The sequence below is a fragment of the Macrotis lagotis genome, chromosome 4 (assembly GCF_037893015.1).
Source record: "Macrotis lagotis isolate mMagLag1 chromosome 4, bilby.v1.9.chrom.fasta, whole genome shotgun sequence".
In the NCBI taxonomy this organism is placed as follows: Eukaryota; Metazoa; Chordata; class Mammalia; order Peramelemorphia; family Peramelidae; genus Macrotis; species Macrotis lagotis.
In genome coordinates this window covers 103,801,696-103,828,794 of record NC_133661.1, presented here as the reverse complement: position 1 = coordinate 103,828,794, position 27,099 = coordinate 103,801,696, and the positions used below count along the sequence as shown (strand labels likewise).

Here is a 27,099-nt window from a genome sequence, read left to right as displayed (position 1 = left end):
CTTTGAGTTTATCAAACACTGAATACCTTTGATCATTTACTACTGTGTTTGTTGTACCTAATCTATTCCATCATCACTCTAATTTTTTAGTCAGGACCATATTGTTTTGTTGATTTCTGTTTTATAATGCAGTTTGAGATCTGGGATCAGGGATTCATTTTTATTTGAATTTGACAACACTGGCTAAATCCTCATGCAAACTGATACCACTGAAAGCCATTCATTTAAAGTCTTTGTTGATTGTCTATGATGCACTGTACAAGCACTATGGTAGAAGAGGTGTATAAGACATGATCATGTCTTTGAAGAGTCTTTATGCTATCTGGGAAGATCAGACAGTCAGGGGAAAATTAAGAGCTTTATTTATTTATATCAGAATATAAGTTCTGAAGGAGCTCAGAGAAAGGAATGTTGAATGTGACCTATAAGGCAACCAGAGAAATTCTCAGAGAAAGCAAATTAGCCTTGAAGAATGGAAAGATTTAGATAGGTAGAGAGGGCATGAACAAAGCCAGGCCTAGAAAATGTTTCATATCACCCTATTCAGTTTTTCTTCTCCCCTACCCTCCTTGATATGCTTCAGGATTATCCCATAGCTCCTCAAAACTGGTAGACGTCCAGGATCAACCCTCACATTTCAGTTATTTTTTGCTGGGTGAGGTCAGAGTGACCAGAAGAATGCCCAGGCAGGCAATCACATATCCCTAGAGAATTTTATTAGTTAATATTCTTTTCTAAGTTCTTTGACTTTGTTCTGAGGCAAGCTGGGTAGAAGTGGCTCAGAAATATTTTCTCTCCCCACTACCCTTTTCTCTATTCTTTTTCTTTCAATATTTCCCCCTTCTGATATCCCTTTTCTTTCTACACCACTGACAAGTTTTTTTTTGATGTAGCTGAATTTATCTGCAATTCTCAATACAGCAAAGTTGAATTTCTGGGCTCTTTTTTATGACATGGGTCATTTGCTTCCAGAGGACTGGACAATGAAATCTTAGGATAGGCTAAATATCTTTTTATATGAATCCTCTTATTTTTTGATCAATAACCTCTTTCTCCATATAGCCTTTCCTAATTATTGAGCCCATGAAATTCTCTTTCTTCTTTGTGTTGATCACACAGTTTGAACAGCACAGTTTATTATTAACCCCAAACAGATTTTGAGTCTTTGATTGAAGACACTTAAGGGGCATCTCCCCATGGAGTTTCCAACTTCCCTATGATGCCTTAATAAGTGGGTGCAGGTATTGTATGATGACTGGTAGACAGGGACTCAGGAAGACAGCTTTAGGGAAGAGTTCCCCCTTTTTCTTCTTCCCTTGTGGTCTATGAAAGTGAGAAAACACCAGATTGCACTTACTTGCTCCCTTCAAATCCCTCTTTCTTCTTCTCTGTCCTTGAAACATGGTTATCTTCTGGTAGTGGTGGTGGTGGGGATGAACTTGTATCCATGTGGGGTTTCCTCTGAGGAGCAGAAGCATATATTAGAGAAAGATGAGCTAGCACATTGTCTGAGAGTGGATTCTTCCAGCAAGACAGATTGATAGTAGTATCTGGAACACTGATAGAATTCCTGTAGAAACACATGGTTGAGGCAGACATGTGTATGCCCACTAAGTCTGAGATGATGGTTCATGTACAAAGTTTATGAATCCAAAATTCCTTCATGGAGAAGGAGAATTTTAAATTCCCTAAGTAGTGTGATCTGGGAATGTGATCTTTTAATCAGAGAATGGAGATTTCCTGGATAGCATCGATTTAGTAGATTGTCCCAAGTCATCAGATAAGTTCTTCTGGAGAAAAGATTTTCTTGCAATATATGTTCTTTGGAAGAGGAAAACAATTATGTCTATAATTTCTACACAATGTCCTACATAGACAACAAATTCAATGAGTTGCTTGGTGGTCATGTGGGAACCAGATTGTTTTTTCAACAAACACTGTTCATTTTCGAGGTGAGAGTCTAAACCCTTGGGTGGAGCTACAATTTTTCTAAGGACTAGGTAGGAAGTATTTTATTAGAATACTCAGTGGAAAGGTAGAATGTCAAAGGGTTTTGTCTTGAAAACAAAGTCAAGTTTTATTCCATTCTGGAGCAAGGGGATCTGAAGGGACTTTTTGAGAACTTTATCTGTTATGTCTGTTTATGAATATCTATGAATCTTTATCTCTTTTATATTTTTTGTCATAAAATAAAGGTTGTCTTTTCCAAAATGACTTGACTTATTGAATACTTACACAGGGACCCCTTTTGCGTACATTTGAGGAAACTTAGACAAGAATAATACACAAACTTCATTTTTTGATTTTCTGGAATGAAGATACCCTAAAATCAGTTCTAAGATGGTATGGACTTAGTATTCTGAGTTACATACATGTACATATAGAGAAGTTATCTCTCTCACTCATTTGCATTTAATTCCATTTTGCCTTGCGAGATTTTCAAAAATTATTTTCTTGAATCACATGTGTATATGTGTGTATTGCTTCCCCAATTAGACTATAAGCTTCTGGAAGTTAGGGACTAAACTTTATACATCTTGGCATAACCATAATATCCTGACCAGTGTTGGGAACCAAACTTCATCAAAAGAAGGAGATTATAGAAGTCAAAATGAGAATAACTGATTTGTATATAGCATTCCACACACCTTATATCATTTGATTCACAGCAAACCTGTGAGGTAAATAATGAAGATCTATTTGCTTCCCTTTTATTATTATTATTTTTAAAAATTAGAAAACATAGACTTTTAGTACCAAGGGAGAGAGGGACTTGAATCCAAGGTCTTTCCTGATTCTAAGTTCAGAGGTTTCCACTGCACCCAAAGACAGAGAGACAGAAACAGAGACAGAGACAGAGGAGGGAAGGGGGGTGTAGTGTGTAGGAGAATAGGAGGAGAGAGTCAATTGATCTGAATTATTTTGGTTCTGCCTATCCAGCTGAGAATTCTTTTTTGAGGAAGTTATTTTAAGCTTCAAAAAACTGATGCTACAAGTGTTCATGTAATGTGATTAAACAATTAAGGCATCTTAATCATTGAACCAGAACCCTTGGGAGTGACCATCCTTTACTTTTATTTACCCAGATAAATAATAAGATGTGTTCAAGCTCAATGCCACGAACTGAGGGCAGTGAAAATCAAATTAAATAAAGATTTCTTAAATGTAGCAGAATACAGGGAAGTTACCCCATTCTCTCTATCGGCATGTAGTACCAGTAACAGATTAATTGAACATTCAAGAACAATCAGTGTTTTAGGCAATGAATTGATTCTACAGAGCAAATGTTACCTGCCAGCTAGGTTTGACAGCATGGGGGTCCTAAAATGGGGTCATTTGTCCCAATGTGAAAAGATATTCTCCTTAGTTGGTATCCTGTAACCCCAAAGCCATACTTGCCTTTTATTGCTCCTTGGGAGTGTATTTTGTTTCTTCATTTAATCTCTGCTCCACTACTTTTCTCCAAATCTTTTAGCAATAATAGTGGCATCATGGCTATTATTATTTAAAAAGGTGGATAAAAGGAAAATGGATTGGTCACTTAGCTAAGCCCAGGGATAAACAGCTTGCTTGCTCCAATGGTGTTTTTTCAATGTCAAGTAATTAAGAGTGAGGTCCTAAAAAAGTAAATGAATTCCCCTGAGTGGATCTACAAGAGGGTTTGTACAGGTCACAGGCAAGAATGAGTTGTGGTGGGTGTGACTCATGGAAATGTTCATATTGGTGACATAAAAAATCCATCAAAGGATGGATATACACCATTCAGGGAAGAATGAATCAGTGGGTTCTTAGGGGACTTTTATCCAAAGAATTTTAATAAAGAATTTTTAATAATTCTCTCATTAGGAGAAATGAGCCTAGACTCTACCTTATGAGTACCTTTAAGGATTAAAAGCCTGGGGATTATTTAGCTATGATTTTGCTTGATGACAGGGAGGTGGGAGTGAACTGAACATCTAGAGTCTCTGATATATGGAGAATGGTGTAATTCCTGAGCCATGTTTGCTCACACCTCTTAGGTGGCTGGATGATGACTTTTCTAGGACCACAGAGTTTACGTGCTGGAAATAAAGAATGAAATGAATAAATAAAAAGTCATTTATTAAGCACTATGTGCCAAACACCATGATAAATGCTGTAGATGAAAATAGAGTAGGACAGCCCCTGCTCTCAAGAAACACTCAAACCAGGGAAAAAATACATAGACTAATATTCAACTAAGCAATGGAAAGATTGAAAACTTCTAAGGGTGTAATGGAAGGCAGATGTAAAGAGTTCAAGGGTTCCTTAGGTTATAATTAGTAGGTCAGCTGAAAGTACTGGGAGTTTTTAGGGATTGGATTCAGTCCAACCTCTCTCATTTTAAAGGTGTGGGAAAATGTTCCAAGAGATGTAAGTACTGGAGATAGAACCTGAATACAAGTATTCTGACAATGCACCCACCCCAGTAAAGTGACTTAAAGGCAGTCAAATGAGCACAAGACTTAGAGAAAGATTTAGGTAAGGAAAAACTAAAAACCAGATTTTAAAAGAAAAATACTTAGTGTTCTTCAATCTTGGACAGTAGGAGTGCTTGAAACTAATCAAAATCATGGAGGATAGAGAAAGGGTAAACTTGGGATTTATCCCAAAAAAGCTCTATTTTTCTCATTAAAGTCATCCCCTTTAACATCAAGTAGTAATAGGTAGCCTTTTTAAATATAATTACTTCATGTTCCCACTACTAATCCCTGTTCTTCAAATTAATTCAAAATTTTATGGTACAGAAGATTCAACAGCTAGGATCATTCTTTGGCTCTGTTGCCCTGAAATGAGATACTAGAGACCACCCACATTGTAAACATACCTTTAATCTGGTTTCAGAGAATAGAGGTGAAGTGGGAATTAGATATGTCCTGGAAGAAATTGTGAGCATGACCTCCCCGGCAGAGATAGATTAGGAGAATCACACATCCTTCACTGGCTTGGGGCAATATTGGTCTCATTGCCTGGTTTAATCATAACTATACAAAAGGTAAAACTAAAAGGGAGAAGAAACTGAATATTTGCTATTAGACAAACCTGACTATCCTTGAGGTGATAGGTGTATGTTTTTTGTATTGTTTGAATTGTTGTCTAATTTTCTTTTTCCCTTTTTTCCTCCCTCCTTCTCAAGGACTGATTAGGATCTTTGTGGAAGTAGGGTGTTAGCATGGAAAGAACAACAGGATGGATGTCAACAGATCTGGGTTCTAGACATGGCTAGGTTCTAAACATAGAGGTTTTATCATTATCTTTGTGTGTGACTTTATTCAATTAATCAATCAAGCACCAAGCCTAGAGTCAGGAAGATCTGGGTTTAAATCTGCCCTCATATTTTTACTAACTTTGTAACCTGGGGGCAAGCCATTTAACCTCTGTCAGTCTCAGTTTCTTCATCTGTAAAATGGGGTTAACAATAATCCCTACTTGTCATGGTTGTTGTGAGAATCAAATGAGAAAATTATTTGTAAAGTACTTAGTCCAGTATGTGCTAAATAAATGTTGGCTATTGTTATTATTTCCAACGAGAATTTATTCAGTGCCTATTATGTGTTGTGAACTATTCTAGGTACTGAATTTATAAACATAAAAATGAAGCAGTCTATAAGCAATTTGTGTGTGTGTGTGTGTGTACAAAGTAAGCAATGTGAACAAACAAGTCTATACAAGTCCATGCCTCAGTTTTCTCATCTCTAAGGTAAAATGATTAAATGAGATGCTTTCTAAGATTCCTGCCATGTGAGGATTAGCTGACCGAATGAGGGAGTTTTAGCCTGGAGAAGGGAAAACTTGGAGATTTAATAACTGGTTCTGAATATTTAAAGGATTATCATACAGAAGAGGGATAACATGTCATATTTGTTCCTGGAGGTCAAAACTAGGAGCAATAATGGATATCGCAAAGAAGTTGATGTTGAGAAAAGTTTCTATTAATTAGAGCTGCTTCCACTCAGTGCTCTGCTATAGGAGGTGGTGGATTTCCCTTCAGTGGAGTCTTTAAGCAAAAGGTAAAAACAGCAGCTGCCTGGGTTATTTGGGTCTGAATTGGAAAAGATGGTACCTAAAATTTCTTCCAATTGAAGTTCTGAGCTTCAGTGTCTTTATGGTTGGTTTTCCTTTACTTCCTGCTTCAAACCCTCTCAGTTTCAAAACCTTGCTTCCAAAGAGGAACAAACATCTATTCATGACTAGAGGAGTCTCAAAGATTCAAGGTAAATGAAAAACTTGCCATGGCCCTAGGAGCCATTGACTTCATTAGCCTGCTCCTTCTCTGGTCATTGAAACAATAAAGTTTCCCACAAGTGAAATATGCTAGGTGAGAAAACTCAACACATATTAGGGGAGTCAAGAAGGATTCATTTTTTATTTTCACATGCCTCCATCTCAGACTTTTTTTTTTATAAAATATGGTGGTACTGATGGGCTGCCATTAATCAACCAAGTCCCACAAATGCTACAGGTGACCATGTCTGCTCTCTCTCCTTCCCTCTCTCAATGGTCAGCAGCTGACCTCTCCATCTCTGGAACCCACGGTGCCCGGTATAGCTTTTGCTGACTCTCATTAGGCTGCCGTGGCAGTCTGGCTAATCACTGGCCTTGCCTGGAGGCGCATAGCCAGCATGTCAAGTGCTGAAATTGGCCAATTTATTTACCTGTAAAGAGATTCAATCAGTGTAAATGTCTCACTGGTAGACTGCTTAGGCCCCAGTGAATCATTGCTCAGCAGGATTAGGGGCTGAGTGAGGAGGCAGTTGACTTCCTTGTTTGACTCTAAAAGCTTATTGGAAAAGTGTGACTGCAGAGTCCCATTTAAAAAAAACAAACATAAAAATGCTTATTAGAAAAAATACTAGAAATATTAATTCACTCCAAGGTTATAGAAACCTACTGAGCAGCATCAAAGGATGTTGATTAGCAAGAAAAGGAAAAAAAAAAACTATAATCCAAATTCATCCTAAAATGGGGTAGTGAAGAAATATAGGGAATTCTCTGGGGAGGAGTCATGAACCCTATAAGGGACTATGATCCTAATATCTTAGCAGTTCTCTTCATCTTCAGCTCCTTCCCACTGCCTTCCTTCTCCTAGGGAAAACAAAAACAAAAACAAAAACAAACATTTTGTTTTGCCTTCTGGTCAATTGTAAACCTATACCTGCCTTATATTGTTGGAAAAAAACAGACTCTGTCTTAAGGATTCATTGCAAGTAATATGATTACATAGCCTCTAGAAGCATTAGTCCCTAGAAATTGTATTATTAGAGCAGTCTGAGTTAATTCTGTATACATGGCTAGTTTCTCCAATGAAGAGTGGCATTGTGGGCACAATGTTCTATCTGGATTACTGCAGTTTTTCTTTGTGTGAATTTGCAGCTCATTTTCTCACTCCTCTATGAAGTCTCCTTTGACTATATTCTCTTTCAAGATCCTATAACACTTAGTATTCAACCCTTTTATTGGATACTATGGTTCTCTACCTTTTTTCCCTACTAGCAGAATCAGTATGCTATTATTTTTGTTGTTCCTCCCCAAACAGCTTTTTGTTATAAGAAGAGAAGGCAATATGGGGAATTAGAAGTCCTAAGATTAGGGTCCCATTCCCTCAAAGGGCTGCTGGTTCCTTATAACATAGTTCCATATATTTTGTCATTGTCATATTTTAAGATAGGTTTTTGACCATGTGAGAAACAGTGTGGTATATAGTGAGTAGAGAGCTGGCCTTCTGGGTTTAAATTCCATTTCTGACTCATAGTGGCTGTGTGACCTTGGACAAGTTACTTAAGTTCTCTGGGTCCCGGGCAGCAATTCAGATGATTAATATACGAAGCTTGGGCTGACTTATCTTGGTGGAGAGAGTTCCTATCTAGAGAAATCACAGGTTCAGTCCCTATCCCTTTGAACATATACAGGACCTGTATCTTCCCTGGTCCCTTCTCCAAGGCAAAGCTATCGACCAATAAATGTTTTCTAGTACTTCTAAACTGAGGAAATGCTGTAAGCATTTAAGTTCCTAGTAATCCAATCCATTTTGTTTCCCCTTGTACCTTTTCCTTTTTCCTTCCTTCCTTCCTTCCTTCCTTCCTTCCTTCCTTCCTTCCTTCCTTCCTTCCTTCCTTCCTTCCTTCCTTCCTTCCTTCCTTCCTTCCTTCCTTCCTTCCTTCCTTCCTTCCCTCTCTTCTTCCTTTCTTCCTTCCTTTAATGGAACACCTGTTCCTTTAATGGGTTCTACTTGGGAATCTTTGAATTCATCTTGAAATCCTTAACCAGAAGAGTTGCTTTTAACTGGATGCATTTCAATTAGGCAATGTCATTCCTAAAACGCATTGCCTAAAATACAAATGGATACAAAAATAAAAGTGTTTTTCATTTTACTTGACGTCTTAATTGAACAGGAAGCTAATCCAATGCAAATAATTATTAATCACCCACTATATGTGACTGGATAATCAAAAATAAAGCAAACATTAACTTCATCTTTTGAGGACCATTTATTAATTGCTTTTTTTAAAATGCTAGTCACTTTGGTAAGTGCTAAGAGAATAAAAAGAAAGAACAAAAATGGTTTCTGACCTCAATAAACTTCCAATTTGTTTGGGGAGAGAGCTTGAAACAATTATGTACAATCAATATAGATAAATAGATAGATCTATAACTATATCTATATCTAAATACCTATATCTATCATATCATATCATATCTCATATCATATATCATATCAATCTGTCTATCTATGGCAAACTAGAGATAAACACAGAGGAAAGGGACTAGCATTAAGAGGGACCAGAAAAAGCTTTTTTTTATTTTCAGAAAGTAGATAGAGAAAAGGAGGGGGAGAATTAAAGGTAATGGAAAACAGCCAATAAAAATTCACAGAACTGGGAGATACAATTTCTTGTTTGAGGAACAGAATGCCAGTCAACAAAAGAAAAAAAAAATACCTATTGCAAGTTATGTATAGTAGATTTGCAGTTGCATGTATAATCATTTTTTTTATTGGTTTCTCTAGGTGGTACAGTAGATAGAACTCCTCAGACACTTGACACTAACTGTTGTGATCCTGGGCAAGTCACTTAATCCTGATTGTCTGGCATTGAGGACCATTTCTAGTCATTCTACTTCATATCTGGACCCAGATGGCTCAGGAGGAGAAAGTGAGGCCGGTGACTTAGCACAACCCCCTTCCACTCTACCCCCACCCACATCCTCAAATCCAGTTCATGTGCTTATCATGGCATCACCTTCCTGATGTCATGGTCTCCTTTAAGAATAAAGGACAAACAGGGGCGGCTAGGTGGCGTAGTGGATAAAGCACCTGCCTTGAAGTCAGGAGTACCTGGGTTCAAATCTGGTCTCAGACACTTAATAATTACCTAGCTGTGTGGCCTTGGGCAAGCCACTTAACCTCATTTGCCTTGCAAAAACCTAAAAAAACCAACCAAACAAACAAAAAAGAATAAATGACAAACATCATGTACTATGTCATGGAAATTCTGGTTTTATTCCAAAAATTAAAAGTAAAATGAAAACAACTATAGTATAAGACAGAATTGATAAACATTCTAACAGATACATACATACATACATACATATATATATATATATATATATATATATATATATGACAAGTTTCACAGAGAAGGTGATTTCTGAATGGGACTATAAAATATGAATAAATTTTGGCAGATGGAGTTCGAGGGAGTTGGGGACTCAGTCTGATGTATACTTAATTCTCTTTAAGGTATTTTTATTTAGTTCTGAAAGATTCTGAAAAATTGTTTTTGAGTAAAGAAAAAGTTATTTTGATTGGCAGAAGATACCAAGTATTGCTGTTCTCATAGAGGAATATATTAATGCTCAAAATATGTGTGTGTAAAGAAGAAGATATTACTTAAGATTTTAGCAATTTGGTACAGAAAATGGACTGTGGGATTAATAATAAAATTAAAGAGGAATCTTGTGAAAGATAAAGAATGATATCTTTTGTATATAATTAATTTGTTGGCTTAAAGGTGGGAGGAAAAAGAAATTTATTAATTTAAAATAAGAATATGAGTATGAAGAAGCAGTTAAAGAACCAAAAATGAGATAGTGTACCATGTTGTAATTTAGAAGTGCAGGGCATTATGCAACTCATTTGAATATAATTATTTTAAGTCATATAAGACAAAACTAAAAAAAAGAAATGTAGAATTGCTTGGAGTCTGGTTTTAATGAAAAAAGTATTGATTTCATAGGGGAAATTTGTTGGAAGATGAGTCACTGAGTAATAAGAGGTTCTGATTTGAGCTACTGGAATGTATTGGAAGTATAATATATAAGACAGAATCTGAGATAGGTGAAAACTGAAGAGTCAGAAGGATTTAGAAAATCAACTTTGTCATACTGAAGAGATCAGCAGTAGGAATAATCAGATAGCAAAAGACTTCTAGCTACAGGATTCCTGATTGACTGGAGAGAGTCTCAACATTTTTGGACAAGAGATAATTGATCTTCAGCCATTTCTTGGGGCTGTGAGGTTGAACCTCTCAGAAGTATCTGTTGTCCTTTTTTTCCCTTCTGTTTTGGAAAGAATATGTAGAAAAGGGTAAGATTTTCTTTTTCGGTCTCTTTGCTCAGATTTAATTGGATGACACACTGTTTTGTTGATTGAAGCATTATCTAAGTTTGTGCTTCTTTGTTCAGAAAGTCCACCTCAGCTATAAATTCTGCATTAGCTGGACTACCTAACATCCAGGTAAGGCAAATGACTCAGTACTCTGTTCTGTAAAGTGCATAGATAGCCAACATGATGAGATTGAATTCTCTATCATAAAGAGAATGATTATCCAAAATGAAGAGGTAAGGGTTTCTCCATACCCATTTGAAGGGTGATTGTAAGTTGATAGTGCTTATAAATTTTTACCTCATTTCAAATATAGAAAAGAAGAGAACCTGTCCAAATTAAGAGTATTGAAGTTTAGCAGACAAGCAATTAGGAAAGAAGTGATTTTGCATGGTTCTGGAATGTCATAGTGATTTCAAAGAGTTCAGTTCAAGATGTGAGCTACCCCACTGCATGGTTTCCTACTTTTTGTGCTTCTCTGTTAAGTACAAACGTGTCTGTGTGTGTGTGTGTGTGTGTGTGTGTGTCTACTCTCCCCAATGTATAATGAGTGCATTGGTGAGAAAGTAGGATCTAGTTTATGCATGGATTGTGATGTATTTCATTATTTATTCATTTTCTTTAATAAGTGAGAAGTCTGATGTTTTTGTTTATTTTTCCTTCTTAATAAATGACTATACTTGAAACCTAAAAGTGTCATTATTGTGAATGACATTTGTATAAATAGAAATGTATAGGTTGGGGTTCAAGCACTAAAGTGGGAGTAGGGGGAGTGTTTCATTCCAAATAATCTTTTGATTACTCCCATTGCCCTGAGATAATTTGAACATAACAAAATGATAGTATTTTATCTCTGGGAACCTAGATCTGATAGTTTAAGAACAAGATGAATTGAGGGAACTCAGTATTCATGTTCCCAGATCAAAAGTATAAGGTCTAACAGTATAAGTTATCATGTGACTATGACACCAAGAAGTGGGCACAACAGACACTAAGGTGTGATGATGAAAATGTGCTATGTATGTCTAGTGAATAGTGAGGAGTCCATTAATCCATATTTTTTTCTGTAGATAGTGGTAGAGGTAAGGACAGGAGTACGTGTAATATGAAGATTATTGTGGTGGGTTAGACTACATAGTCAGACTTTATTTTGTAAGTCCTAGGGAACCACTGCAAGTTTTGGATCTGGGAAATGATAAGTTCAATATTAGGAAAAATAGTCTGGCAAAATGCAAAGATGAAATGAAGGAAAGCAGGGAGATGTATTAGGACTTTATAAGCTGAAGTAATAAGAGTTTGAACTAAGTGGGGCAACAAGAAGAGCAATAAAGATGGAAAAGAGTAGATTTGAAAGAACTTTTGGAGGTGGAAGCAAGAGAATTTGGTGAATACCTGGGTATAGACAAGAAAAGATTTTTAGGGGTGCTGCAGAGTGAGTCTTCAGGCTGAATTTGATGCCCTCTCAGGTTTCCTTCAATCTTTTACATATTCTATGAGGAAGCAGCTAGTTGGTTCAGGGAATAGATCACCAGGCTTGCAGTTAGGAAGATTCATTTTCATGAACTCAAATCTGAGATTCTTACTAGCTGTGTGACCCTGGTCAAGTCACTTAACCTTGTTTTTCTCATTTTCTTCATCTATAAAATGATCTGGAGGAGGACATGGCAAACTATTCCAGCTTCTTTACCAAGAAAATCCCAAATGAAGTCATGAAGAGATGGTTAAAACTCAAAGAACTATCTAAGAACAAATTTTATGAAGAGAATGGCTGGGGCAGCGTTGACTAGGAATATTTGAGCTTGACTAGTGAGAGGATGAGAATGTCTCTGATAAATTTAGGAGGCTCAGATGCTGGAGGGATTCAACACTGGTCGTGGTGTGGAAGAGGACAAAATTGAGACACATTGAGAAGTAGAACAAATTAGTGCAATGTCCTCCCCCAACATATTTCCCCATTCTGGACTATCTGGGCTGCCCAGGCTGCCTGCACTGTTGTTCCCAACTATTTCTCTGTCTTAATGTAAACTTTTTCCTCTGAAGGGACTAGAGGAGGTGGGCATGGTGCTGAGGAAAATTACAAAATTGTAGGCATGAAAAATAAATGAGTTGCTAGTGAAATTGCTGACTTGTACAAAAGTTGGACTGCTATCAGGGTTGGATCTCAGAATTTAAGGATGTTGAAAAAATGTGCATTTAAAGTGTACATCTTTGAATTGGGAACCAGGTCGACTTTTAGAGAAGGAATTTCTCTTATCAGAGTCATAATGGGTCTGAGCTATTGGGAAAAGCAATAGAAGATAACTGTTCTTTGGAGGGAGACCTCCTTCCCAAACTTTGGGTCAGACTGATTAGAAGCAGAAGTATTTTTTAAGAACCTAAAAAGCAGGAGCTAATGAACCAAACAAGAGCTCCCACCCCAAAGACACTGAGTCTTATTGTTTCAAATTTGATCCTCACTACCCTCTAAGCCAGGCTGTGATAAAATGGATAAAATGTTAAGTTTGGAATCAAGAGGATCTGAGTTTAAATTCAGTCATAAAATTTATTATTAACTGTATGACCCTAAGCAAGTCACTTAACAGTTATTTGCCTCAGTTTCTTCATCTGTAAAAATCAGGATAAGAATAGTACCCTACTTCTCAAGGTTGTTGCAAAGATCAAATGAGATAATAATTGTAAAGTGATTAACATTTAGTAGGCACAATATAAAATTTAATTATGATGATGATGATTACTGTTATTGTTGTGGATATGACTGACATCCATGTCTCAGTCCACATCTTTGGGTTTTTTTTGCAAAGTTACTGGAGTGATTTGCCATTTTCTTTATCCAGTTCATTTTACAGATGAGGAAAGTCATGCAAACAAGGTTAAGTGAAATGCTCAGGGTCACACAGCTATTAGGGTTCTGAGACCAGACTTGAACTCAGGAAAAGGAGTCTTCTTGATTCCAGACCTGGTACTGTGTCACCTGTGCCACCTAGCTAAAATAGGCATTATTAGTTTCATTCACACATTCACTGATGGTTAGACTTAACTGGTCTTTAAGATTTCCTTTCACTTACCTCAGTGTTTTATACATAATAGGTGCTTAATAAATATTTATTGACTGACTTCCTCTGAGATGAAAAATGTTGGTGCCATGACAGAAAGTCTTTTCCTTTAACACAGCAGTACAAGATTATCATGCTTTTCTAATTCTCAGGTGAAGCTAATTTCTGAGTTGGAAAATAAGGAACATTTCTTGGAAAATGGCCAAGGTGCAACCCAGTAAGCCAAAGCTCCCAAGCATGGGAGCTCTCTGTTTATCTTGGTCACTTTTGTTTTTTTTCAGATTCTGAAAGAATCTATGTATTAAATCTGGTCTGGAGGAAAAGCATTAAAACCCATTATGATGGGTAGTGAGTAAAAGTAGGGAGACATGTCACAAATTTAATTGGTACAAGAAGTCTTTCAGATCTCTGCATGACTTCAATCCTGATCAAGGATGCCATTACTCTCGGAAAGGGATGGATGAGAAAGCTAAGAATCAAGGTCTGATGGAGATTTCAAAAAAGCTCAGCATGTGTTTTGAGAGAAAGCATTTGAAGCATTTATATAGATAAGAAAGAGAAATTTTATATCTTAGAAAAGCCTATACTAAAAGTACAGAGTTTTCTGGTTCTGGGGTAAAATTTCTTCTGTAACTTTTGGTTCTTGAGGAAAGCCACAAGAAGCAAAGAAAGGAGTCTTTCCTCTGACATTTGGACAAACCCCTGTATTTGGTAAATGATAGATATATCCCTCAAGGTTTATGAAAAATACAGGAGTTAGAAGGTACAAGTCCAGAATTATTAACTAGGAAGATAAAATTAGAAAGTGATCAGAATATACAAATTCATTGAGAAGAAACCTGCCAACTGTTTTAACTGAGATGGACAAGAACAATAGCATTTTTTAAGGTTTTTTGGCAAGGACAATGGGGTTAAGTGTCTTGCCCAAGACCACACAGCTAGGTAATTATTAAGTGTTTGAGGCCAGATTTGAACTCAGGTACTCCTGACTCCAGGGCCAGTGCTCTACCCACTGCACCACCTAGCCACCCCAAGAAAGAGTAGCATTTTAACTGGTATCTCCTAGTTGTAATGACTCCTGAGCCAAAGTTAGACTTTAAACCATCAGAAAACTGATTGTGTGTCTGAGCTATCTTGGTCTATTGAATCCTGGTAGAAGGAATACATTGGATTAAGGAATGTATTTATAACTCTCAACTATCTCCTCTTCCTGGTGAGGATTTTTTCCTCCTCCAATAATAAATCTTAACATTGACTTAATTTAGAAGTTTCCAAGGCTGAACACTTGCCAAGCTTTTCTTTGTATGATGACTTTGCTAACCCAGCTGGTTTTATCTAGCCTGTCCAGTCCAGGTTTTCATTTGTAAGACAATGGGATAATCTGTGCTTTTGGCACATATCCAATGTTAGGTAGGGGCAAATGAGGGCTATTGGGTTTCGAGAGACCTTGATGTTTGGAAATTCTCACATTCAGTCATTGTTAAGGATTGTAAGACTCCAAAAAAATGAATGATAAGAACAGAATGGTATTCAAAAGTCTATGCAAAAAAGCATAGGCTAGATATTTTAGGGAGAGTTTAGAGGAGGAAAACCCTTAATTCTTGTTTTAATTCCCCAAATTTCTGTAATTCCCTTATAAGAGTCTGAAATATTGAACTTTGGGGCAAGGAAGTATTGGCAAAGAATGTAGCAAGCCATGGACTACAATTAAGAGAATTACATGCAAAGGAAACAAGGGTAGTTAAAGTCCCTTAACTGGTCCTGAACAAGATCTGGGCATTGAGAAAATGGCTATCATTCCCCTTTTCAGTCCAGAGATCCCTTTGGTATAAGAAAAAAACATACAAAGATGCCATAGATGTGGTAAATTAGAATCACTAGTATGGTCACCCATCAGGGATGCCCTGAGGTCTGGGGAAAGTGATTCCTGGCTACGTGAGGGTGGGTGTTGACTACATAATCTTACATTTTAGAGCAGAAACATAATCCAAGAATATAAACACATCAATTTTGTATTCCAGTGATTAGATGTATATGAGGGATATCATATCAATGGTGACTCCAAAGATATTCTGAATCCTTGAAAGGGGGTTATAGGTACTCCCAATAGGAGAAAGCTTTTTTTAAAAAAATAAATGGTTTAGAAGCTAATCAGGGTAGGGTAGCTTTCAAGGGACAGGGTGGCATAAAAACTCATTGATTTTTAACAGTTCTCAAAAGGGTTATGTTATTTGTAAGTCACCTCCCATTAATGTTCTATGGTGAGATCTTGGTTTTCCTGGTGTGACTTTGAGTTGGTTGACATTTACTTCTCATTCCCTTTTTTTAGCTAAATGCCATAGAATGGGACAAGATCTTTCCAGCCAGGGGGCGGTTAGGTGGCGTAGTGGATAAAACACCAGCCCTGGAGTCAGGAGTACCTGGGTTCAAATCTGGTCTCAGACACTTAATAATTACCTAGCTGTGTGGCCTTGGGCAAGCCACTTAACCCCATTTACCTTGCAAAAAAAAGATTTTTCCAGCCAGTAATCATCTTATACAAAATGTTGGACATGATACAAAAATACCTGTTTTCAAAATCTGCAATGAACAAATATGTTTTTGAACATTTTCTTTGTACTCAGGCAAGTCACCTTTCCTCTGCCTCAAAATTTCCTGCTCTGTTAGTTCCCAGTCTTAAAAGAAATTTATCACTTAGAGCATCAGTTTATAGATGTGCTATGTAGAGCATTAGAATTGAGTTACAAGATCCAGGTTTGAATGATGCCTCTTCCTGTGTGACCTTGAGAAATTTATTTAATTCCTCTGGGTCTCAGTTTCCTCATCCATAAAATGTCAGTCTCCTCAATTCAATTCACTTCAATTAAATGACTACTATGTATCAACACCTAACAAGATATTGTAGATACAAAGACAAAAAATGAAAACATCTCTACCTCCCTGCCAGCTAGATGGCACAGCTAATAGAATAGACAGAGTGGATACAGTCAGGAAGACTTACATTCAAATCCAACCTCAGATACTAACTATGTGACCTTAGGCAAGTCACCTAATCTTTTTCTGCCTCAGTTTTCTCATATGTAAAATGGGGAATAAAGATAAATAACACCTATCTCCCAGAGTTGCTTTGAGGTTAAAGAGAAATAATAGTTGCAAATCACTTTACAAATGTTAAAACACTTTATAAATGGTAGTTATTATTGTTACAGACAGATACAAAACAATATAATAAATAATAACCATGAGGGAACATATGACTAATAAATGCAAAAATGGATTATTGCACAATATAGACTTATTTTCTGATCATGTGTGTGTGTGTAGTGTAATGCGAAAATCTTCGAATGTTCTTCTAAATCTATTATTATACTGTAACTTTGAATATGCAGACACTAAAGGGAATTAATAATTTCCTTCTCTTTGATGATAGAAACTAGAAATTGTGATCAATGAGATAATATGTAAACACATTTTGGGTATTTTTAGTTACTTCTCAGGGATCTTGTTGTTAGAGAACTTTGGCTAGGGAGAAGGCTGGACTAGAAGATGATAGCTGAGATACCTTTTAATGGGGAGTTTAGCTTTAACCTATCATTAAGCTTCCTCCCTAGTATTTGAATCCTTATGCCAGGGGATGCAGCCATTTGATTCAATAAAGACTTGAGTACCAATTAGGTGCCAAAAGTTTTGTATGTTTTTGTTTGATCCCAGAAACTGATTAGAGTAGGGTTTGGCAAACTATATTTTGGCCCACTAACTATTTTATTTCATTCTATTTTTGTTTTTAAACTTATACTTTTATCTATCTATCTATCATCTATCTATCTATCTATCTATCTATCTATCTTTATCTTTTCATCCATTTATTTATCTTTACAGCCTGGGAGCTAAGGATGGTCTCTACATTTTAAACTATAATTTTATAAATATAAATGCAATTTTATTTAAAAATGTAAAAAAAATGTCCTTAACTCCTGTCATCATACAAAACTCCATCCCCTTGATTATCATCATTTAGGAAGTTTTTGGGAAGAAACTTGCTTCCCTTAAAACAGCATAATATAGTAGACAGAGCCAGGGAAAAACTAATTTTCTATCTCAATCCTGGTTCTGAATGTCTACTAGCTGGTGAGTCACTTATGCCTTGGTTTCATTCTTTTTAAATGTATACAGCAAGGATGATAGGCCACTGGCCACCCCAGTTGTTGGGAAGAGAGTGCTCTATAAATGGTAAAATGTTCCACAAACGGGGAGTGATTCTAATTAATAAGGACAAGTTAGAAGGCATAAAACCGGCCTAGGGTGGCAAGGAAGCTGTGTAGAAAACTGGAAGGATTATAGATCAGCATACTTGTTTTTAAATTTAAAGAAGTTTATTTTATTTAAACATCAAGATGTTTGACTTGGGAGGGAAAACTATTCAGGATCAATTTCTTTTTATCCCTACTAAGAGATGGAAATTGCTCTACATGTCACAGCTATGTACAAAAAACTTATAAAATCGTCCTTGATTTTACAATGATAAAAGAAAGACATTGAAATTATCCAGTCATGCAAACTATACAGGGACTTTTTTTTTGTTAAACAGTGAGAGTAAAATAACTTACTGGAATATAAAGATAAAAGTTGAGTGAGCATGCCACTAATGGAGAAAAGGGATATTTTCACAGAGCCAGTTTGTTTTTCCCCCTCCCTATTTCTATTTGATGTTGATCAAAACATACCATCAGTCATTTGGTTTTTTTTTAAAAAAAATAGGCATTATGCCTATGCACGTATTATGTACAATAAAGAAATGGGGGGAAGGGAAGCAAAAAAAAGAGTGAAAACTACACTGCAGTAATCAGGATGTGGATGAAGCAAATCTTGGTTTTCTGATTGTGAATGTATTGTTTTCCTTGGGAGCACAGTTCTGGAGTAGAGTTGCAGGGTCTCTTTTTAGTTACCACCTCCTGTCTGCTGCTGGAATACATCAATTGTATCTTCATCCTCCATTTCCAACTGTGCAGGGGTGTCTGTTTCATTGATTGGTTGCCATCCAATTGGAATCTGATCTGCCTCATTGACAAACCCTGTCGTTCCCAATAGGCTTTCATTAGTTTACTAAATGGTGTGTGCCTCTTAATCTGAAATTACACCATCGAACCATCTTGCCCTGCCACCTTCAAATTCACGTGGTCGTTGTTTTCAGCCTTGACTCCTTCCTTCGGTTTTTTGTCTGCCATGGAGAGTCTGGGGGTCTCCTTAGATGCTGCTTCACAAAAGAGGCACTAGGAGGGTCACATCCAAGGGAAGGTGTGGGGGGGAGAGAAGCAACAGTGGGAGGAGGAGGAGGAGGAGGAGGAGGAGGAGGAGGAGGAAGATGAGGAAGTTGATGGTGGTGATGGAAAAAAAGAAAGAAGAGAAGGAGGAGGCAGTGGTGGAGGTACAGGATTCTTTTCTTGAGAAAGTTTTCATCAGGGCAGCTGGGTGGTATAGTGGATAGAGCACCCGCCCTGGAGTCAGGAGAACCTGAGTTCAAATTCGACCTCAGACACTTACTAATGACCTAGATGTGTGACCTTGGACAAGTCACTTAACCCTATTACCTTGCCAAAAAAACCTAAAAAAAAAAAAGAGAAAGTTTTCATGGTTTCCTGGGAAGGATATCCCCAAGACTAGAAGGATTTTGATTACAGAATAGTTGGGGAAAAGTGCTCATTAGCAAAGGAGTCTCACAGCTGCCACTTGGGCTACCTGAGACTAGCTCTTGGTATTTCTGAATCAAAAGCTATGTTTAGAAGCCTGCAGCTATGACCGTTGCTCAAAGGCACTAGGGTCCACATTCTGACTCTGGTACCTGAATTTTTCTTAAGGTGACACTACTGGAGATCTAAAGTGTCAGAGCATGGGCAGAAAATACATCCATACAAAGAGGAATATACACATGGAACACAGGATTATAGATTACGAATTGGAAGGGACATTAAAAGTCATACAGTACAAATCTCTCTTTTTCACAAAAGGAAACTGAGATATCTAGAGATTAAGTGACTTTACCAGAGTCACCTAGGTTGAAATAGGTAAGTACAATATATTTTTCTTTGGAGGAAGAAGCAATTAGTTGCCAGCTTTTTATTAAAAGAGGAGAGCAAGGAATTTAGGAATTGACATCATCTTGATATATTGGGGTTAGCCTGAGAATGCCTCCCTCCAGAGCAAGGAGAGGATGCTTTTAGATAGCATCTCCTAGATCATTAAGTGCGTATTTTCTGGCAGAAAATATCTACCAACTTTTGTGTAACTCTCATTTAATCTACTTGGGACTGGTATATTCAACTTGGGGTCCATTTAGATTAAATTGATATGTTTGTTGTTATCATTTTTAGTGTGTCTGACTGAACCCATTTGATATTTTCTTGGCAATATACTGGAGTGATTTACCATTTCCTTCAACATTTTACATATGTGGAAACTAAGGCAAACAGACTTAAGTGACTTGCCCAGGGTCACACCATAAACGACTGAGGTTGCATTTGAATTCCTGACAGTAGGCCAGGTGTTTTATCCATTGCACCACCTAGGTGCTCAAGATAACTTGGGCAAAGCTATTTTACAAAGATACCTTGGAAAAAGTTTCCATCTCAATATAAAATCCTTTAGACCTTAATTACCTTGAAACACTCAGAATCACTCTGTAAGATGGCATAGTAGATAGAGCACTAGCACTGGCCCTGGGGTCAAAAGGACCTGAGTTCAAATCTAACCTCAGACACTTGACAGTAGCTGTGTGGTCTTGGACAAGTCACATCCAGCATTATCTCCAGTCAGTCGTTATTCATTTCTGGCCAGTGGACCCAGATGGTTCTAGGGGAGAAAGTGAGTTGGTGACTCTGCACAGCCCCCCTTACTCAAATCCAATTCACTTGCTTGTCATGGTATCATCTCCCTGATGTCATGGTCTCCTTTGAGGATGAAGGACAAACATCATCACGTTACCAACCAGGTTCTAACAAAGTTACAGTTGCCTAGAACTACTACATTTTGGGACCCAGATTGTGGTAAGATGGTCAGAACACATATATCCTAAAATCTTCTGTTTAGTGATAGATTTATGTACTAATCCTGTTGCTAGATGCAGCAGAGTGTAAAGCTATGTTTCTGTGCTTGAAATTTTGTTCAGATTGCTGGTAGAGACCTTGAAATATATACTGTATCCTATGAATGTGTTTTGACTCTATAAGAACATGTATAACCATTGACAAATGAAACCAATTATGATTTATATTTATGATGAACTTTCCCCAACATTTGAAAATGGGGAAAAAAAGGTCTAAATCACTCTTTGTCATAAATTCCACCTGATTCTAGATATTGAACCTCAAAAATTCCATGGAGAAAACACATTTTTGAACAATGTGAATAAACATATGGTAAGTTTTAGGGACAGTGGATAATGCTTTAGAAATTCTAGTTCAATTGAAAACAAGACAAGGACACCTCTATATCTAGCCTTATACCTTTTTTAGTGAGAAATTATTATAGCTACCAAGCTAGATTTTTGGAAAACAAACCAAAAAAAGCAAACCAACAAAAACCAGCTGAGTTTTTATGGAACCCAAAAGGATGGAACAAGAAAATGTCTTTTTGATGATAAATATGAAGACCAGTGCATTCTCTACCCCAAAAGGCAGATATATCTGCTGGATATGTACTTAGAATGACTGATTAGGAAGTATATTCTTTTGAGTGTAAAGATGACCGATGGACTTGGCATCCAAGTGGACTATAAGCTGAACATAAATGAACACTGTCTTTGCTATGATATTAAGAAGTATTAAGACACACATACATATATATGCATATAAAATGCATGATACTGGAATGCTCTAAAATACACAGTTAAATTCAATGTAGTGGGTTATGGTTAGGGTATAGACTTCCAAATACAAGACTTCCTAATTTTGTATTTTGGGACTGGGAGTTCAATTAGCCATATGGGGCATATAGTTTGTAAGTAGTATTCAGAGAAATAATATAAATGAGAGAGGAGCATAAGGATCAATGTAAGTCCACGTCCTAGAGGTAAGAAAATAAAGAAGAAGAGTTCAGTTGACTATCTCTACAAATGCAAAATATCAATACAACAAACACTGATGAATGTGTACTCACTGTGTTAGGTGTTGGAAGAAATGGAGATTTTAGATGACTCTTGCCCTTAAGGAGCTTACAGTCTAGTAGGTGAATAAGACATTGACCAAGATAATAATAGTAATAATAATGATAGTTGTCAATACCAATAATGATAATGATAGTAATGATTATGATGACTAAAATTACAAAACACTAAAGTTTGTAAAGTGCATTTCATATTATCTGATACTCACATTAACTCTGTGAGGTGGGTACCATTACTATTATTATGGTGCTACAATGAAACATAAAATTACATGGTAAGTACATTGAACATTTATAAATTGAAATACTATGTAAGATCAGAAGGAGGAGATCTTCCAGAAAGGGGATCACAAGAAGTTCCCTGAAGGAGGTGGCAATTCAATTGAGCTTTAAAGAGTGGACATTAAGTAGGTAAAAATGGAGAGGGAACACATTCCAGATGTAGGAAATAATCTAAAATGTCCTGAAAGCAAGAGGATTCTGTGCATGCAGAGTTGTTTGGTTTGACTGGAGAATAGAGCATTGGCATCAATCTCAAAAAAGAAACAGAGGGCCCCTAACTCATGTATAAGAATCCCTGAAGACTGCATATTGACTTAATTTTTTAATATTATATTACTATATTTTTATATTTTTATTATTTTGATAAATAGTTCCCAATTATAGGAGGGTCATTTGTCGCCTCTAGTATATACTATATAGACTGTACTATGGAGTAAGATGTCACCTGGAAATGGAAGAATCCACTAATAATGACAAAGATAATAATAATAATAATAATAATAATAATAATAATAACAAACTAATTTGTATAGCATTTTAAGTTTTGCAAGGCACTTTATATGCATGATTTTTTAAATTAATATTTTGTTTTCCAATTATATACAATAGTAGTTTCTACCTATCATTTTTTGTGAGGTTTTGAATTTTACAATTTTTCCCTCCTCCTCCCTTCCCTCCCCCTATCCCCCTCAGAAGGCAGTCTGATAATCTTTACATTGTTTCCATTGATTGAGATTGAATGTGTGGAGAGAGAAATCATCCTTGAGGAGAAAATAAAATATTAGAGATAGCAAAATTATGTAGTATGTAAGACAAAGGAATTTTTTTGGTTCAGTATCTAGGTTCAGGTTGAATTTATGACAAAATTTTAAAATTTTTTTTAAAAAATGAAGGTAATAGACTTTGGTCTCTGTTTAAACTCCATAGTTCTTTGTCTGGATACAGATGGTATTCTCTGAGTCAGGTACTCTAAAATTGTTCCTGATTATTGCATTGATGGAATGAACAAGTCCATTAAAGTTGATCATCACCTCCATCTTGCTGTTAGGGTGTACAATGTACTTCTGGTTCTTCTTATGTGCATGATTTTTAATGTGTTGTTTCCTCCATTTATAATATGAGCTCTTTGAGAACTAGATTGTAAAGAGGTTAGATTTGAAGGAGAAGAGAGGAAGACTTTTTGAAAAAGTCTTGACAAAAGTCTACTGATGTGGCAAATGAGGTTTTATACTAGGTTGATAGTGATGGGAAAAAGATAAGAAACTATGAATTCTTGTGATATGGCAGCCTTAGAATTAGCTAGGATCTGGTAAATGACAGAGGAGAAAGGAGAGTCAGACACCCCAAAGTAATGAACTTTGGAGATTCCACAACTGTTCTAAAGAGAGAAGTCTGATATTAAGGAAATTGCTGTTGATTTTCTACTCCTGTCTCCCTATGAATGGGAAACTTTGGTTTATAGGTTCCATCCTGGGGTGGTGAGTTGAATCTTGAGGGGAGCCCTGACAAAATTCTTGGGAGGTTAGGGTCCAATAGTTATCCAGACCATAAAATCATTTTTGGCTCCATACTTTTAAAATTAAAATGCAGAGGTAAAATTACTGGAATGGTTGTGGGCTGAAAAAAATAAGATTTGACATTAAGGTTAGTTCAAGTAGATTGTGTTTTCATGCCAAGGCAGAGAGATTGAAGATTCATTAGGTTTACCCTAAAACCTTCACAACATATACTTGGAAACTGCAAGTTCTAGTGCGAATAGCTCTAGAACTCAACCCAGAAGAGGCCTGTTCAAGTTTTGGTCTGTTCTTTACTTGGCATATAACCCTTGGGCAAAGTCATTAGAATTGTACCTTCTGTCAAAGGAGAATTTCAGTAGACGATGAGTGAGCTCTGAAGTTCCTTTAGTATTATTATTATTATTCTTTGATTCTAACTAGAACTGAAAGTTCCCAATACTCTGTGAAACAATCAAGAATTTGATTGAGATTTGGAACTTAAAAGTCCCAGGATGTTTATAAAGTCCCAACCTTAGGTACCATTCCCCTAGCTAGTCCTTCCCCACAGAGAAGTTTATTTTTCATTCCCTCCTACTCGCTTGTTTGATTTTTTTTTTGAAAAAAAAACAAACCCACTTTTTATTGTTTTGAAGAGAATTAGCTAAAAAAGAATCTAATCATTCATATCTCCTGGAGACCAATCCAGAATTCTAAATGAGTGACCCAGCCCTAGAGGCTTAGAACTAATAGAAAGATGTGCCAAACCCAACAGCCCTTTGACTTCCAGTTCCATGGACTAAAATGTTTCTTTTGACAAAGAAAAGACAACGTGACCAAATCTTATGGATGCCTTTTCTCAAATATAAAGGAAGTTTTAGCTGTTAGAATCAGGAAGTAACTAAACTGAGGACAAGGAAATATTAGAAACAGTAGCTGATTATCCAGTGTTTGCTATGTTTAAATTAGAATGGGTGGACAGGGATATTAATCAGCAAATATTAACTAAACACCTTCTGCTTCATGCCTACAGTTATGCAAAGAGTACATATATCTTCCTGTCTTCAAGGAGCTCCCAGGCAAGTGAGGGAGCTCAGACAGGTATAAAAAAATTAAAAAATAAACAGCATTAGATGGTCTTTGCTAAGTGTTCAGGATAAAGAAATAAATGTTAAGAGGTCCCAGAGGAAGATGAGGTAACTATGGTGAGTTGGTCAGGGAAAACTTCACAAAGAAGTTAGAATTTTCTCAGTATACTGAAGAATGTGGAAAAATTTAGATTGAGTAGAGGCATTCTAGAAAGAGAAGGAAAATAAGCAAAAATGAGGCAGTGGGAAAATGTTAAGCATATTTAGGTACAGATTGTTTTGTTGGAGCAGAGGGTTTTTCTATAGGAACAATAAGAAAAAAAAATGAAAAATAGACTGATGCCAGATTGTGGATCTAGGTCCTTTAATACAAAGGGTAAGGAATTACCATTGACAATGCACAACCATTAAATTATTTAGTAAAGGTGTGTTATGATGAAAATTTCTTGAAACAAATCAAGGATTGAAGGGAAATAGTAGCGATATTTGAGCTAGACTATAGCTTTTTTTTAAGTTTATGATTGGCAGATCTTTACAATGAACTGTTGGCTAAATTTTACAAATGTCCTCATTAATATAAAGAATTAAGAGTAGAAGGATGTCTGTGTCTCATAGGCATGTCAGTATTAATATTTCCAAAATTGATTTCATTTCCCCTCCTAATTGTGTCCCTTCTTTTAATTTCCCTATTTCTATTTGGGGCACTGTCAGCTAAATAAGTTCCCAATCTTTGCTTTTTTTTTTTTCCTGAACCCTTCCCTATTCCTCTGCCACCATATCTAGTTCATTGCAAAGTGTTGTTGATTATATCTCCTCAACATGTATCTTATCTTTCTTTCTCTCTAGTCATTTGACTACCATTCCAGACCAGGCCCTCATGTATCTCTAGCCTGGACTATTGAAAGAGTCTCCTGATTGATATCCTGGTATCTAACTCTTCCTTTTTGAATCTAGATTCCACATGATTGCCAAAAGCAAAAAGCAACAAATAAACAAAAACCAACCTTCCTAAGCAATGTGGCCATGTCATTCTTTGCTCAAGAATCATCAGTGACTCCTTATTGCCTCTTAAGATAAAAAGCAAATTCTTCTTTTTGACATTTAAGGTTATACCCCATTTGGCTCTAGCTTTCCTTTCTGGGCTTATTTCCCATACTGTTTCTTTCTTATTATACAGTCCAAAATAAACTGACTATTCTCCCTGTTCTGCCTACATACTTTGCCCATTTTGCCCATGACTGGAATTCTATTTCTTCCATGATTTCCTTCAAGACTCTGGTGCCATTTCTTACCTGAGATGTTCCTGATTCCCTCAGTTGTTAGTTCTCTCTCTGGCCTGAAATGACTCTAGACTGTATATTTTCCTCTCTATATACATGTGGCAACTTCTCAGTGTAATGTAAGGTACTTGAGGGTAGTTTCACTTTTGTCATAATATCTGCAACACTTGCCCCAATGTTTCCATCACAAATGACTTGAGTGTCATTGAAAGGAGGTCCTTAATCCCCATCTCAGTCAGGTCATGGTGCCATATAGCTTCAGAGAATTAAAATCTAATATTTTTTTCTGTGGCAATTATATACCAGCACTCTGCTTGCTTCTAAAGTATGGAAATGCAAAAGTGAAAGAGTCTTAATACTCTCTACACCCCCCCCAATCTCTTCCAACAGTTACTCATAGATTCCTAATAGTCTAAGAGGCATGAGTTTAGTGTGTAAGAATTGTATGAATTCCAAACATTCTGGTAAACCAACAAAACAGTAAAAACAAAAACGTGGACTTGCAATTATTCTGCTGTTTTTAGATTTGAAGGAAAACATAAGAATGTTTGAAAAGCTATAGTGGAGACCTTTTCTTGATCGCACAAGGACTTGGGAGAGGGGTGGACAAGGAGAAATACACACTAGGGTAACATAATACTTTGGTTATGTCCAAGAAATATATACTTCTCAGGATGGACCTATACGTACAAAAATATTTATAGCAGCTCTTTTCTTCTGGCAAAGAATTGGAAATGGAAGGGTTGCTCATCAATTGGGAAATAGCTAAAAAAAATGGTAGTGTGATGGAATACTATTGTTCTGTAAGATATGATGAACAGGATGCCCTCAGAAAGACCTGGACTTACATGAGCTTATGCAAAGTAAAATAGACTGTGTACAATGTAACAACACCATTGTAAGATGATCAACTGTGAATGACTTTACTATTCTAAGCAATATAATGATCCAAGACAGCTCTGAAGGATTTATGATGAAAAATGCTATCAAAACTGATGGTGGGGGCAGCTAGGTGGCATAGTGGATAAAGCACCAGCCTTGGAGTCAGGAGTACCTGGGTTCAAATCCGGTCTCAGACACTTAATAATTGCCTAGCTATGTGGCCTTGGGCAAGCAACTTAACCC

At 36.6% G+C, this 27,099-nt stretch overlaps 1 long non-coding RNA gene and 1 pseudogene across 1 annotated transcript in view; both read right to left on the bottom strand.

Annotated features, from left to right (window-relative positions):
• LOC141519980 (uncharacterized) overlaps positions 1-26,065 on the bottom strand; it is a 58,246-nt gene extending 32,181 nt beyond the window's left edge. Inside the window, exons 1-2 of the long non-coding RNA XR_012477494.1 lie at positions 25,987-26,065; positions 1,358-1,461 (exon numbers count right to left, since the gene is read on the bottom strand). This is a non-coding gene — a long non-coding RNA (uncharacterized LOC141519980). The remainder of the gene's footprint in view (positions 1-1,357; positions 1,462-25,986) is intronic.
• LOC141520457 (small ubiquitin-related modifier 2-like) lies at positions 18,613-18,899 on the bottom strand (annotated as a pseudogene).
• Positions 26,066-27,099: the final 1,034 nt, after the last annotated feature.